Genomic DNA, 12778 nt, shown 5'->3' with positions numbered 1-12778 from the left:
AATATAATACAGGTGAACTTGTTCTGATGCCAAGCTTTACCATTTCTGATATTCTAAGTTGGCCAGAAGTGACTTAAATTATGTACAATATGAAATACTGAAGATACAAATTTAGTATCTTTGAAGTTTCAGGTAAACACATATAATATGATTCTTCTACATAAAGCATGCCTACCAATATTAGAACTCTAGTCTCAATATTCTTGGGTGTCACAAAATTTTATAACAATGAAAAAGATTGGGAATTTTTTAACAGTGTAATTTAAAAATCATTTTACACTTGTATGATACTTTTATTTTTGTATTGTCCAAATAAATAATTATATAAAGATCTTAATAGCTTTATTCACATTGGCCAAAAACTGGAAACTACTCAAAAGTCCATCAAAAAAAAACTCCTTAAATTTTATATATCTAGTATATCCTATAATTAGAGTACCAGTGTACTTTAAAAATATATTTGACATACTAGTAGTCAACACAAGCATTTGCTTTTCATATTAAGCATTAATATATATCTTTATTTTGTGCTACAGAATTTAAACCTCAAAGCAAGTTTCCACGTAGAGACTGGAAAAGGGTGGCTGAATCAACTTAATTTAAGAGAGACCTGGGGGAAGAGAAGATTGTTCATTTCTCATGGCAATGTGTTTTGTAGATGCATTTGTGAAACTGCTGGAAGCCTTTATATTGCAGTGTCACTTGAATAAAGTAGTTCATGGTAGCCATTTTCCTTCTCAATTGAGTAGGATATTTAACAGCTTCGTTACTCCACTGTTTAAAAAGGGACCATGGTGGAAAGATATATATGGATCAAAAATGGTTGTCAAATCCTATCAAGACCACCACATTTAACCATCTTCTTGTCAAAGGCAGTGCTGACCACAGGCATTACCTTAAAGCTTTTCCAGTCTTGGCATTTAGCTATCATGAAAGAAATTCTTATTTTTTTTCAAACAACACTAAGAAAGTTCAAATTTTCTTCTTAGTCTTTCCCTCTCTTAGCAATAGCAGGCAAGGAGGTATTTAACCAAATTTTGGTAGTGTATGTATAATGGAATCAGAACTTACCTTTTAGAAAAAGTAACAACTTTAAATGATCATGTGAAAAACGAATCTGCAGACTACTGGGAACTCTCTTTATAATCTTCCCCCAGGAACTAAGGGTTTTATGCAACATAACGTACAGGAAAACACTATTTGAAAGTAACATTATTTTATAGGTCTTGGCCCAGAGATTTTATACATGAATGCCATATATATGAGAAAACCCAACACAGGATGAGAGTCAATCCTACTATCCCCTTGATCTTCCGACTTCTCACTGTGGATCCATAAAAGATCTTAAAAACAAATGAGGGAAGTTCTCCAGTATTATAAAACACCTACACTTTAATGCCTAGGCAAGGAACGGGAGCCAGTATACCACAGAGATTCTTCTCTAACATTACACTCTAACATTTCAACCATATGTATGAGAAAATAGGGGCCATATGGTTCACTGGTGAGACAAGGGCTATCAAAACATTATCCATTGATTCCCTGTGAGGAAAACAGCGTTAATCTTTTATTAGCACTAACACTCCCACACAAAAAAGCAAGGCTGTGTTCTGGCTGTTCATTCACCCCAGCTGAGCATATCAGTTCACTCTCTGGATGGCAATCAAAGAAACCACACAGCTTTGGGAAGAACAGCCTCTCAGCAACCACATGTGGCCACTAATACATTTTCTTGGCAGATAAGAAAAAGGCTCCAGTTCAGACAATTAGAAGTTATTTGAAGGCTGAGGATCTGATTATCTAGGATTGTCTCAAGATGTAGCAAAATCTCAGAGTGGAGAGGATTTTTTTTTAATTTTTTAAAATTAAAATTAAAAAGATGTGGCAAAAGGCGACGGACTTATCCTTTAGTTCACTATTTTCTTTGGCAGGACTTTTATTCCAAAGAATTCCTGAATTTTTATTTATGTGACAATATAATCCCATACGAGCTTATAGAAGTCATTTTATGATTTAAAAAATATTCCACTATGCTCATATATATTATTGGTAAAAATCCATTCACTTCCTTTACTAACAGTTATAGTCCAAACATACTGAACCTTTTATATACAGTATTTTTTTCCACCACAGTCACAAACGTGAGACTACTGTGCTGTCAGATCTCCATAATCCATACCGTGCCGATATTATATCTAGACTCTGACATCAAATTTTCCTTGGTAAAAATTCTACTTTTCTGAACTTCCATTTGACTGAAAAAACAATCAAAGTAGAAAAATTGGAAGAATTAAAGGAAAATGAATTTTCACAGGACACAGAGAGAAGATAAAAGTGTTAAAGATGAAAAGATGTGTCTTTTACACTAAACATTAGAGAATTTAAGCAATTCTTTAAAACAAAAACGTTTTGATTTGTGGACATTCTCACAAATACTCGATAGTTCTGAATACCACATTCCAAGCTAAAAAGTAGGAAGAGTAATCTATAGAAACACCGTTGCAATTAGATAAGAAAGTGTATTTCTACTAGTTAACTTATATACATGCCTATCACCAGCATATTAAGAAATAATGTGACTAAGGGTGAACCCAGGAGGCCCAAGTTACTCACCCTCACTTTACCACTATGGGAGACAGTGGCTACCATGACCCATGCCCTGTAATAGATACTTTAACACATTTGTTAAAGAGGAAAACAAAACTTAGAAGTTGGTTAGAATAATGGAACTGAGTTAACATGTGTTCTAAAACATAACCCCAAAGTCTAAAGTATATAACATCAGCCCTGCCCAATCACAGGTCTATTTTGGTTCAATAATTCAACAAACACTTATTTAGCACCCACTCTGTGCCAAAGACTGTGAAAGATACTAGATACGCAGTGATGAACAAAAGATACAGTCCCTGCCCTCAGTAAGCTTATAGAAAACCTCACTCTCATTCCTTTCTCAGAATACACAGACCTTCTCTCTAACTAGGAAGGCAATTAAATAATAGGTAATATATCAGGAAGAACATGAGCTTTCGAATCAGATAGCTCTGGATTCAAATCAGATAGCTACGCCTGGGTGTGTCTGGAGAAACACCTTTATCTTCTCTGATCTCCAGTCTCCCAGTATGAAAAAAAATGGTGATTATGTTATCTCACTGGGCTAAATGCAATACCACAACATATAGAAGAGAATAAATACTAGCTCTCTCTCCACATAGTCTTCTCTATAAATAAATATAAAAATTCCTGCTAGATAATCAAGCTCCAGGAAACAGAAACATCAAAATTCTGTATGGAAGAGAAGTTTCTAAGCTTAGAAGAAACAGAATAAAGTATACAAGAAAGGAATGATCTGACCACATTAAAACACTTACACAATTTAAAAGCCAAGAACAATCTGGAAAAAAGATATTCACATCAAATACAATGAAATTAATTTGTATGAAATAAGTCTACCAGAATTATTCAAACAACTGAACTGTTGAATCCACAGAAATTTTTATGATGAACATTCGTTTTTCAAATCCAGCATTGGGATTAGTTTTAAAGACCCTTTAAAAAATGTAACTTCGTGGATTAAACAAATAAATAAATAAGTAAATTACAGAAAATAGCAAACATACACCAATGGCAATGAAACCAAAGAAAGAACACAACTTCATACCACAATCTTTAAAAAATGGTGACCATAAAGCAGATGTTTCCAAGAATCTTCAAGATTTGGTGCATTTTGTGAAATTGCTAAGTTCAAACTTCACATAAAGAGGAGGAGGGGTGAGGCTGTGAATAAACCAAATTCTGAAAATTTCACTAAAACTCTCAAATTTATAGGAAGACAAATCCAGGAAGAGGGGGGTGGGGGATGTAGACAGCCCAGAGAAATGGAAATGCCCATAATACCGTAAGTTCTACCTTCGCCACATTCCTTCTGGTCAGAAAAGAAAAATACAGATTTTATCATTTTGGTACTTCCTCTGCAAAAAGAAAAAAGCAGGAAAGGCCATAGACCATAAAAAATAGCAGCCAAGCTAAATAAATATCTCCAGCAATCATGATGAGTAGGAGAAGTGGAAGACAGGCAAGAGGAGGAATTGCCACGTGAACCCTCACACACACCCACAGAGGACCAGAAGCAAAGTAGGGGGTGGCGAATGGAAACAGCTTCTAATGAAATACAAACAGGGGAAGCAACAAATGGCACTGACTCAAGGAAACCTGATGAGTAGTGAGAGAGAAGATCCAAAATCTAAGAATATCACTCAACCTTCCAAGATAACAGGTTACAGACCAACCAGGTCGTGTGACAATAATTCAAAACGCTTAGCAAAACCACAAAAGAGAGGGTTGAAGCCAAATCCTCCAATAAGGCTACTACAGACAACCCTTCTTTCTCCCCATATCTTCTCCACTGTCCCCAGATAGGTGATAAGCAGACACACTGCATGATATCCAGCCCTCAAAACAGTATGTCAGGAAGGAAAACAAACTCCTCTCTGATTGGGTAGGAAAGAAGGCAAGAAAAATTCACCAGCACCATGGTGAATGTCTGGGCCAGACAGAGTGGGCCAAGCTTAGCTTGAGCAAGGTAAAGAGGCTGGCCTGGCAAATCCACAAACATACTACAAAAACAAAAAAGGCAGACAGACGGAGAAGGGAAGACAATATGCAAAAGACAGATGAAGAAAAACAGAACCAAGAATCAGAACAAAGCTCTCTAAAAACATTTCACACTACTGAGCAATTTAATAAGAATATGAATTAAACAAAACAAACACACAGTGACAAAGTGATATGGGAGGCTAAATAACTAAAACAACAACAAAAAACCCAAACAAAACCCTAACAGACAGATATATAGATATATATAGGAGATACCACATTACAATTGAGGGGCAGTTTGTTAACAAGTGAGAAATGGTTATGGTATCATTTACCAAATCTCCAACAACCAGTGAGTCATGTGACCAGTGAGTCACAGCAACCCAAATCCACATAATATGGATAGGATGTAAAGAGACAGATCTAAAATGATTGTAAGAGACTACTTGCTATGGTCTGAATGTCATCCAAAATTCCTATGAAAATTAATTCCCATTGTGGTGGTATTGAGAGGCGTGGTCTTTGGGAAGTGATTAAGTAATGAGAGCTCCACCCTCATGAATGGATTAGTGCCTTGTAAAAGAATGGAGGGAAGTAGCTCAGGCCCTTTGCTCTTCTGCTCCTCTGTTCTTCTGCCATGTGAGGACACCAAGGTGGTGCCATCTATGAGGAACAGGCCCTCACCGCACACTGAACCTGCTGACACCTTGATTTTGGACTTCCCAGCCTCCAGACCTGTGAGAAATAAACGTCCGTTCTTTATAAATTACCCAGTCTCAGGCGTTTTGTTACAGCAACACAAATGGACTAGGACACTACATGTCAGGAAATCTCAGGTTTAATGGAACAAAAGTCATTTACAAGCATTATTCCAAGTATATAGACTGAAAAAGTAACCTGAAAAGCAAGTTAGAAAGAATAAGCAGAAAGCTTATGTGAGGTTCAAGAGGTCTTTCCCAGAATGTAAAATGTGCTCAGTTTTTATATTATTCTATATATTTTTGCCATCTTAAAGGAAAGACAAGTTTTGATTTCAAGTGCACGAATGGTGGGTGAAATGTATCCATCACTAAACATTTAGGAATATCTTATAATATGACACTTTTCCTATTTGCCACTTGACCCAAATCACACAGGTTTTTTTCTGTCTTCTAGTAAATCCATATGTTTTTAATTAATATAAAATAAAGACCAATATTGAATAAATTATTCAACTGACTTCAAGCTATATGCATATAAAGTAAAGGCTTTTCCATTTAACATGTATTGTCATACCTTGCTTGCATCCCATTATACAGCACCAGACTTGACATGATAAATATACTTTTTCACTGGTTGGGCCCTTCAGGTGGTAAGATGGCTAAATTCCAGAAACTGTAAAATTACTCTAAAATTACTCAAGTTGGAACATTCTGGATTATATTCTACTGTACACATATATGTTTTCAGTGGTTGCATTTGGGAGGTGGCGCTCAATCATTTACTTTTTTTTTTTTTTTTTACTGGTCCATATGTTTTAAATACGCCTCTGTGAACAAGACTTTTATAACAAAGATATACACATCCTCATGTGAAGAATACTGAAAGTGAGGAAAAGATAAAGTAAAAATCCTGACTTAGATTATTTCAAGTTTCAATCTCTTCTGTAAATAAATTGAGGCATGCCCCCAATTTTAAATATCTATGCATACCAAGCCTAAAATCATGACAAATGGTTTTGCAAAGCATTCAATTAAATTCAATTACAACAAATCCTCAAAACACAAACAAACATTTCAAGCCATTATCCCCACACAAGGTACCAGAATGAGGCTGCATTCAGCCCAGGGCAGAGTGCATCCTTTAACTGCTTAGGCCCTGCGTTCTGCAATCCACATACACACCTGAGAGCACACTCTCAAATCGCCACTGCTGGCCTCTCCTGTCAGTTCTAAGGCAGTACCACAGGGAGGTTCTAGGAGAGAAAGTGAAACGAAAGCAAGGTGGATATTGACCGTTTTTGGCCACCCAGCACCTACTTCACTCTCTTTTATTAATGCTATAGAACCAAGTTAAAGGTGACCCCTTTATATATTGACGCCATGTTGTTTACTTCTTCATTCAGACTGACCATGAACTCAAAGCCCATGGATACCAAATTCAAATTTTTATATCAATTGCTTTAAACATAGCCCAAATAATGATATTTTCAGCCATTTACAGAGTACCTGTTTTGCATACCCTGAAAAACGGCACCCAACATCCACTAGCTATAGGTAAAACAAACCCTGAGCATGTAAAAGACTGTATATTGCTGCTGCCCTCCCCAATCTTGCTTCTTGGCAACCTGGACACCTAAGCCCCACTCTGAGTCCTCTTTCCCCAGAAAGCTCCCCTGACCTCTGCCCCTTCTGGGTGGAGGACACCTCACTCTCTCTGGAAGGTCTCTTGCTGTAAGGGACCTCCTCTTGCATGCAATCCTGCCAAAGCACCACGCAAACAAAGCGTATTGTGTTCTACTGCCATCGGATAGCCATGTCTTTTTTCTTGATCACCCCCAAAATCCTCAGATTCACCACAGTTAATTATTCACTGATATTCCTCTGAAAATCCACCCCCCTCCCCTCTCCACGCTTACTCTTAGTGGTAAGAGGACTTCCCACACCTGTGGCTCAGGCTCAAGTTGAATCACATTCCTTTGGTGGCAGTGATTGGTTGAGAGAAGGCCCAACCAGAACCTATGAGTTGGAAACAGACTTCTGTTGAGCCTTCTTGGAGGAAGGAAGACCCTCTTTTACATGGATTAGAATGTGACAATTAAAGATTTAAAGCTGCTATAGCCATCATGTAACCAGGAGGAAATAGCCTATCCAAGGAAATGGAAGCAAGAGATGAAAAGAGAGAAAACAGATCTGATTATAGAGAAGGCTCAAGTGACATTAGCCAGTCAACTTCCTATTCCTGCTTAAGCCAACTGTCAGTTGCAACCAAGGGAGTCTTCAGTTTTACCAAAGACAAGGTTGGAAAGAGAACAAAAGTACATCTAAATCCACATGAAAAAGCAGAATTATGGCCTCTGCAGGAAATGGGAGGTTTGGGTTTTTGATGGTAACATTTAACTCTTGAGTTGTGTGTCACCAGGTAAGCTCAAAATATAAACATTCCCATGTATTCTCTACTAAAAATACAAAAAGTTATCTGGGCATGGTGGCGGGCACCTGTGGACCCAGCTGCTCAGGAGGCTGAGGCAAGAGAATGGCATGAACCAAGGCTGGGCGCAGTGGCTCAAGCCTGTAATCCCAGCACTTTGGTAGGCCGAGACGGGCGGATCACGAGGTCAGGAGATCGAGACCATCCTGGCTAACATGGTGAAACCCCGTCTCTACTAAAAAGTACAAAAAAACTAGCCGGGCAAGGTGGCGGGCGCCTGTAGTCCCAGCTACTCGGGAGGCTGAGGCAGGAGAATGGCGTGAATCCGGGAGGCGGAGCTTGCAGTGAGCTGAGATCCGGCCACTGCACTCCAGCCCGGGCGACAGAGCGAGACTCCGTCTCAAAAAAAAAAAAAAAAAAAAAGAGAATGGCATGAACCTGGGAGGTGGAGCTTGCAGTGAGCCAAGATTGAGCCACTGCACTCCAGCCTGGGCAACAGAGCGAGACTCAGTCCCCCCAAAAAAAAAAAAAAAAAAAAAATCCCCATGTAAAACAAAGCTCTATAATCAAGAAAAGAAATTTTTTAAAGGAAAGCAAAGAAGTTTAAGATGTTGATAAAGATAAAAATTGAAGAAAGAGCCAGTCACGGTGGCTCATACCTATAATTCCAGCACTTTGGGAGGCCTAGGCAGGCATATTGGCTGAGCCCATGACTTCAAGACCAGCCTGGGCAACATAGTGAGACCCTGTATCTATTTTTTTTTTTTTTTTAAAGACAGAGTCTCACTCTGTCACCCAGGCTGGAGTGCAGTGGCTTGATCTCGGCTCACTGCAGCCTCTGCCTCCCAGGTTCAAGCGATTCTCTTGCCTCAGCCTCCTGAGTAGCTGGGACTACAGGCACATGCCACCATGTCCAGCTAATTTTTGTATTTTTAGTAGAGATAGGGTTTCACCATGTTGGCCAGGATGGTCTCAATCTCCTGACCTCATGATCCGCCCACCTCAGCTTCCCAAAGTGCTGGGATTACAGGCGTGAGCCACCACACCCAGACTCTATTTTTTTTTTATTAAAAAAAAAAAATTGAAGAAAGAACCAGATGGTGCTGTAATGGTGATAATTTCTAATAAAGTATTTCTTTTCCTTTTCTTTTTTTTTTCAAAGGGTCTGACTTTTAATCTCATGAAGTATTAAATAGGCTTTTTTCCCATAAACCACATATTTATTATGAAAAGAAGGCAATAATTAAACAGGGCTATAAAGCACAAATTACGTGATGAGAAAAAATGTTTTAAATTATAGGCACATCATAATTAAAACAACATAATTTTAAAAATAAAAATGGTGGCCAGGCACGGTGGCTCACACCTGTAAACCCAGCACTTTGGGAGGCCGAGGTGGCCAGATCACGAGGTTAGGAGATTGAGACCATCCTGGCTAACACGGTGAAACCCCATCTCTACTAAAAATACAAAACATTAGCCGGGCGTGGTGGCGGGCACCTGTGGTCCCAGCTACTTGGGAGGCTGAGGCAGGAGAATGGCGTGAATCCGGTAGGCAGAGCTTGCAGTGAGCCGAGACTGCACCACTGCACTCCAGCCTGGGCGACAGAGCGAGACTCCATCTCAAAAAATAAAAAAATAAAAATAAATAAAAATAAAAATGGGGCCAGGCACAAAGGCTCATGCCTGTAATCCTAGTGCTCTGAGAGGCTGAGGCAGGCAGATCGCTTGAGTCCAGGAGTTTGAGACCAGCCTGGACAATATGGCAAAACCCCATCTCTACAAAAAATACAAATAGCCAGGCATGGTAGCACACACCTGTAGTCCCAGCTTCTCAGGAGGCTGAGGCAGGAGGACTGCTTGAACTCAGGAGGCAGAAGTTGCAGTGAGCTGAGATCGTACCACTGCACCCAGCCTGGGTGACAAAGCTAGAACCTGTCTCTAAAATAAATAAAATAAAATAAAAGTAAAAATGTATTCAAGCTAAATTTTTTCAGCAAAATACTATCTATGAAAGGCATTTGATTTACCAGATTAAGATTTCACCATGCGTTCTCAAAGACTTCTCCCGCCTTATAAAACATTTTCCCCTCTGGTTATGGCCTTAATTGCACCTAACCTTCATCACACCCAAACCCTTTACAAAGCACCTTTCCTTTGGGATTTCCATTTCTTCTCTATAGATTCCTCATTCCAGGGCAACATGACCAATGTTCCTACCCTTCTGTTAAAATTATTCTCCCTAAAATCACCAATGAGTTGCAAATGACGAAATCCAACATTTTCTTTCCAATATTTCAGCTGCTTAACCTCTCGACTCTTGAGTCCTTCAGTGCCTCTTGGAATCTCTCCCTTCCCTCTCCTTCCATGACACCATGCTCTTCTGTCTCTAAATTTATATCCCTTAATCTCTGTGCTAGTTCATCTTCCTATCCCTACCCTTAAATGTGTCATTCTCAACAAACATAGTCACAGTACTCTTGAAAAGTACTATATCCTTCTCCATTAAAGATCAGCTGGTAGCTAAAGAAGATAATTGTCCCTTACTGAGGGCTTTATGCTATAAGTTAAAAAGTCAATTTAGTAGCCTGAAAATAGCAAGGTTTTTTAAAGCAAAGTATTTTTTTAAGTACTATAAAGTCTGAAAAGGAATCTTCTTGAGAGGACAAACTATCCCAGAAGGAATTTGAATGGTTCAACCTTTGGGCAACAAAGGCTAAAGACCATACTGAAGACCATAAAGTTGAAACTGGGAATTACTAATCTCTGGATTAAAGAGGATAAAAATGAAGGGCTGGAATAAAAATGGTAACAGTACACTCCCCACTCTCATTTACTCCCCTTGCCACACACACACACACATACACACACACACACACACACACACTCACTCACCTACAGAGAGCTGCTCTAAATCCCAGGGCATCATTTTGTACATATTCATCTCGATCATGATTTACCTCATTATAATATAGTTAACTCTTCATCTTTATTACCCCTAGATTGTGAGCTACTTGAGAACATAAACTTTTTTCTTTTCTTTTTTTTTTTTTTTTGAGACAGAGTCTCGCTCTGTCACCAAGGCTGCAGTGCAATGATGCAATCTCAGCTCACTGCGACCTCTGCCTCCCAGGTTCAAGGGATGTCTCCTGTCTCGGCCTCCCAAGTAGCTGGGATTACAGGAACCCACCACTGTGCCCAGCTAATTTTTTGTATTTTTAGTAGAGATGGGGTTTCACCATGTTGGCCAGGCTGGTCTCGAACTCCTGATCTCAAGTCTCCGCCCACCTCAGCCTTCCAAAGTGCTGGGATTACAGGCGTGAGCCACTGTGCCCAGCTCATAAACCATCTTTTCTTTATCTGTCTATTCCAAGAAAACTAACACAGTGCTTGGGCACTCAGAATTCTTAGTAAATATGCATTGAATGGATGGAGGGGATGGACAGATGGAGGGACAAAGAGAGATGATGTAAAGGAGGAACAACACACCAGACTTGCTTCAGTCCCTGAAAGTGCCCAGGCACCTACAACAAACCAACAATTCCTTCCCAGTGTCCCTGTTACACACTTGAAAGATTCCTATGTATTATAAGGTTCATCATCTTCTCACAGCCCAACAAGGCAAATCTGAGGTAAATGAGGACTTTGGATCAGTTACTACAGGGACTCCAGATCAGACTATGAGTGAAGGAAATTCTAGCTCAAATATCTTGATACTACGTACACTACAAGAAGTATCTTATTTTGGCCGGGCGCGGTGGCTCACGTCTGTAATCCCAGCCCTTTGGGAGGCCGAGGCAGGCAGATCATGAGGTCAGGAGATCGAGACCATCCTGGCTAACATGGTGAAACCCCATCTCTACTGAAAATACAAAACAAAATTAGCCAGGCATGGTGGCGGGCGCCTGTAGTCCCAGCTACTCAGGAGGCTGAGGCAGGAGAATAGTGTGAACCCAGGAGGTGGAGCTTGCAGTGAGCGGTGATCGCGCCACTGCACTCCAGACTGGGCGACAGAGCGAGACTCCATCTCAAAAAAAAAAAAAAAAAAAATCTTATTTTACTAAGTTACGTATATGCAGCTGTTGATTTTAAAACAATATTTTTTTCTTCACTCTACCACTGGCTTTGTGTCAATCAATATTAATGCTGTCCTTTTCCAAATATTATTTTGAAATGGAAAGTTTGTGCTTTTTTTTTTTTTTGAGACGGAGTCTCGCTCTGTCGCCCAGTCTGGAGTGCAGTGGCACGATCACCGCTCCACCTCCTGGGTTCAAGCCATTCTCCTGCCTCAGCCTCCCGAGTAGCTGGGACTACAGGCGCCCGCCACCATGCCCGGCTAATTTTTTGTATTTTTAGTAGAGATGGGGTTTCACCGTGTTAGCTAGGATGGTCTTGATCTCCTGACCTTGTGATCCACCCGCCTCAGCCTCCCAAAGTGTGGGGATTACAGGCATGAGTCACTGCGCCGGGTCAAGTTTGTCTTAACTAGGTAAAATACCATGTTAACAACCATTGGAAATTTTAGTAACACAACGAAACAAAAATAAGTGAAAATCTGGCAAAAATATCATTTTGTTCTTTTTTTCAAAAACAAGTAGAGTTCAAATTACCAAAACAAATAAATTCCACCAATATTACTAACATATCTTAAATCTATTAAAATCTACCTTTTCAAAATTGATTTAATATATGTCCAAAGTGTAACTTGTTTGTGTTTATTTTGCAAGCATTAATTTGTCAAGAGCATGAAAAACAAAGATAAACTAATATTTTATTAGAACCCAGAATCACATATTCCTTCAAAAAAGCAGCTTAGATTTAAATTTTAAAAAACAACAAACATTTTTAACATCAAACACACTTCCCCACTGCAAAAATAAATAAAAGCCCAATACAACCAATTAATATTACAATTTTTGAAGAAACTTTAAAATTTTTTTGTACTTTTCTTACAAACCAAAACACCAACCAGGAAAATAAAACTGAAAAAGCAAACATATGACACAGAAGTTACTTAACATATTTCCCACAGTCTGTGAAGAATCAAAGATATGCA

General features: G+C 39.2%; 1 protein-coding gene across 9 annotated transcripts in view; it reads right to left on the bottom strand.

The window, feature by feature from the left end:
* Positions 1-12778, bottom strand: part of BBS9 (Bardet-Biedl syndrome 9) — a 602892-nt gene that overhangs the window by 534896 nt on the left and 55218 nt on the right. The window lies entirely within an intron of this gene.

Source organism: Trachypithecus francoisi, unplaced genomic scaffold (assembly GCF_009764315.1).
Source record: "Trachypithecus francoisi isolate TF-2019V2 unplaced genomic scaffold, Tfra_2.0 Lachesis_group4, whole genome shotgun sequence".
Classification (NCBI taxonomy): Eukaryota; Metazoa; Chordata; class Mammalia; order Primates; family Cercopithecidae; genus Trachypithecus; species Trachypithecus francoisi.
Note: the sequence above shows the minus strand (reverse complement) of the source record. Positions and strands in the feature narration are given on the sequence as shown.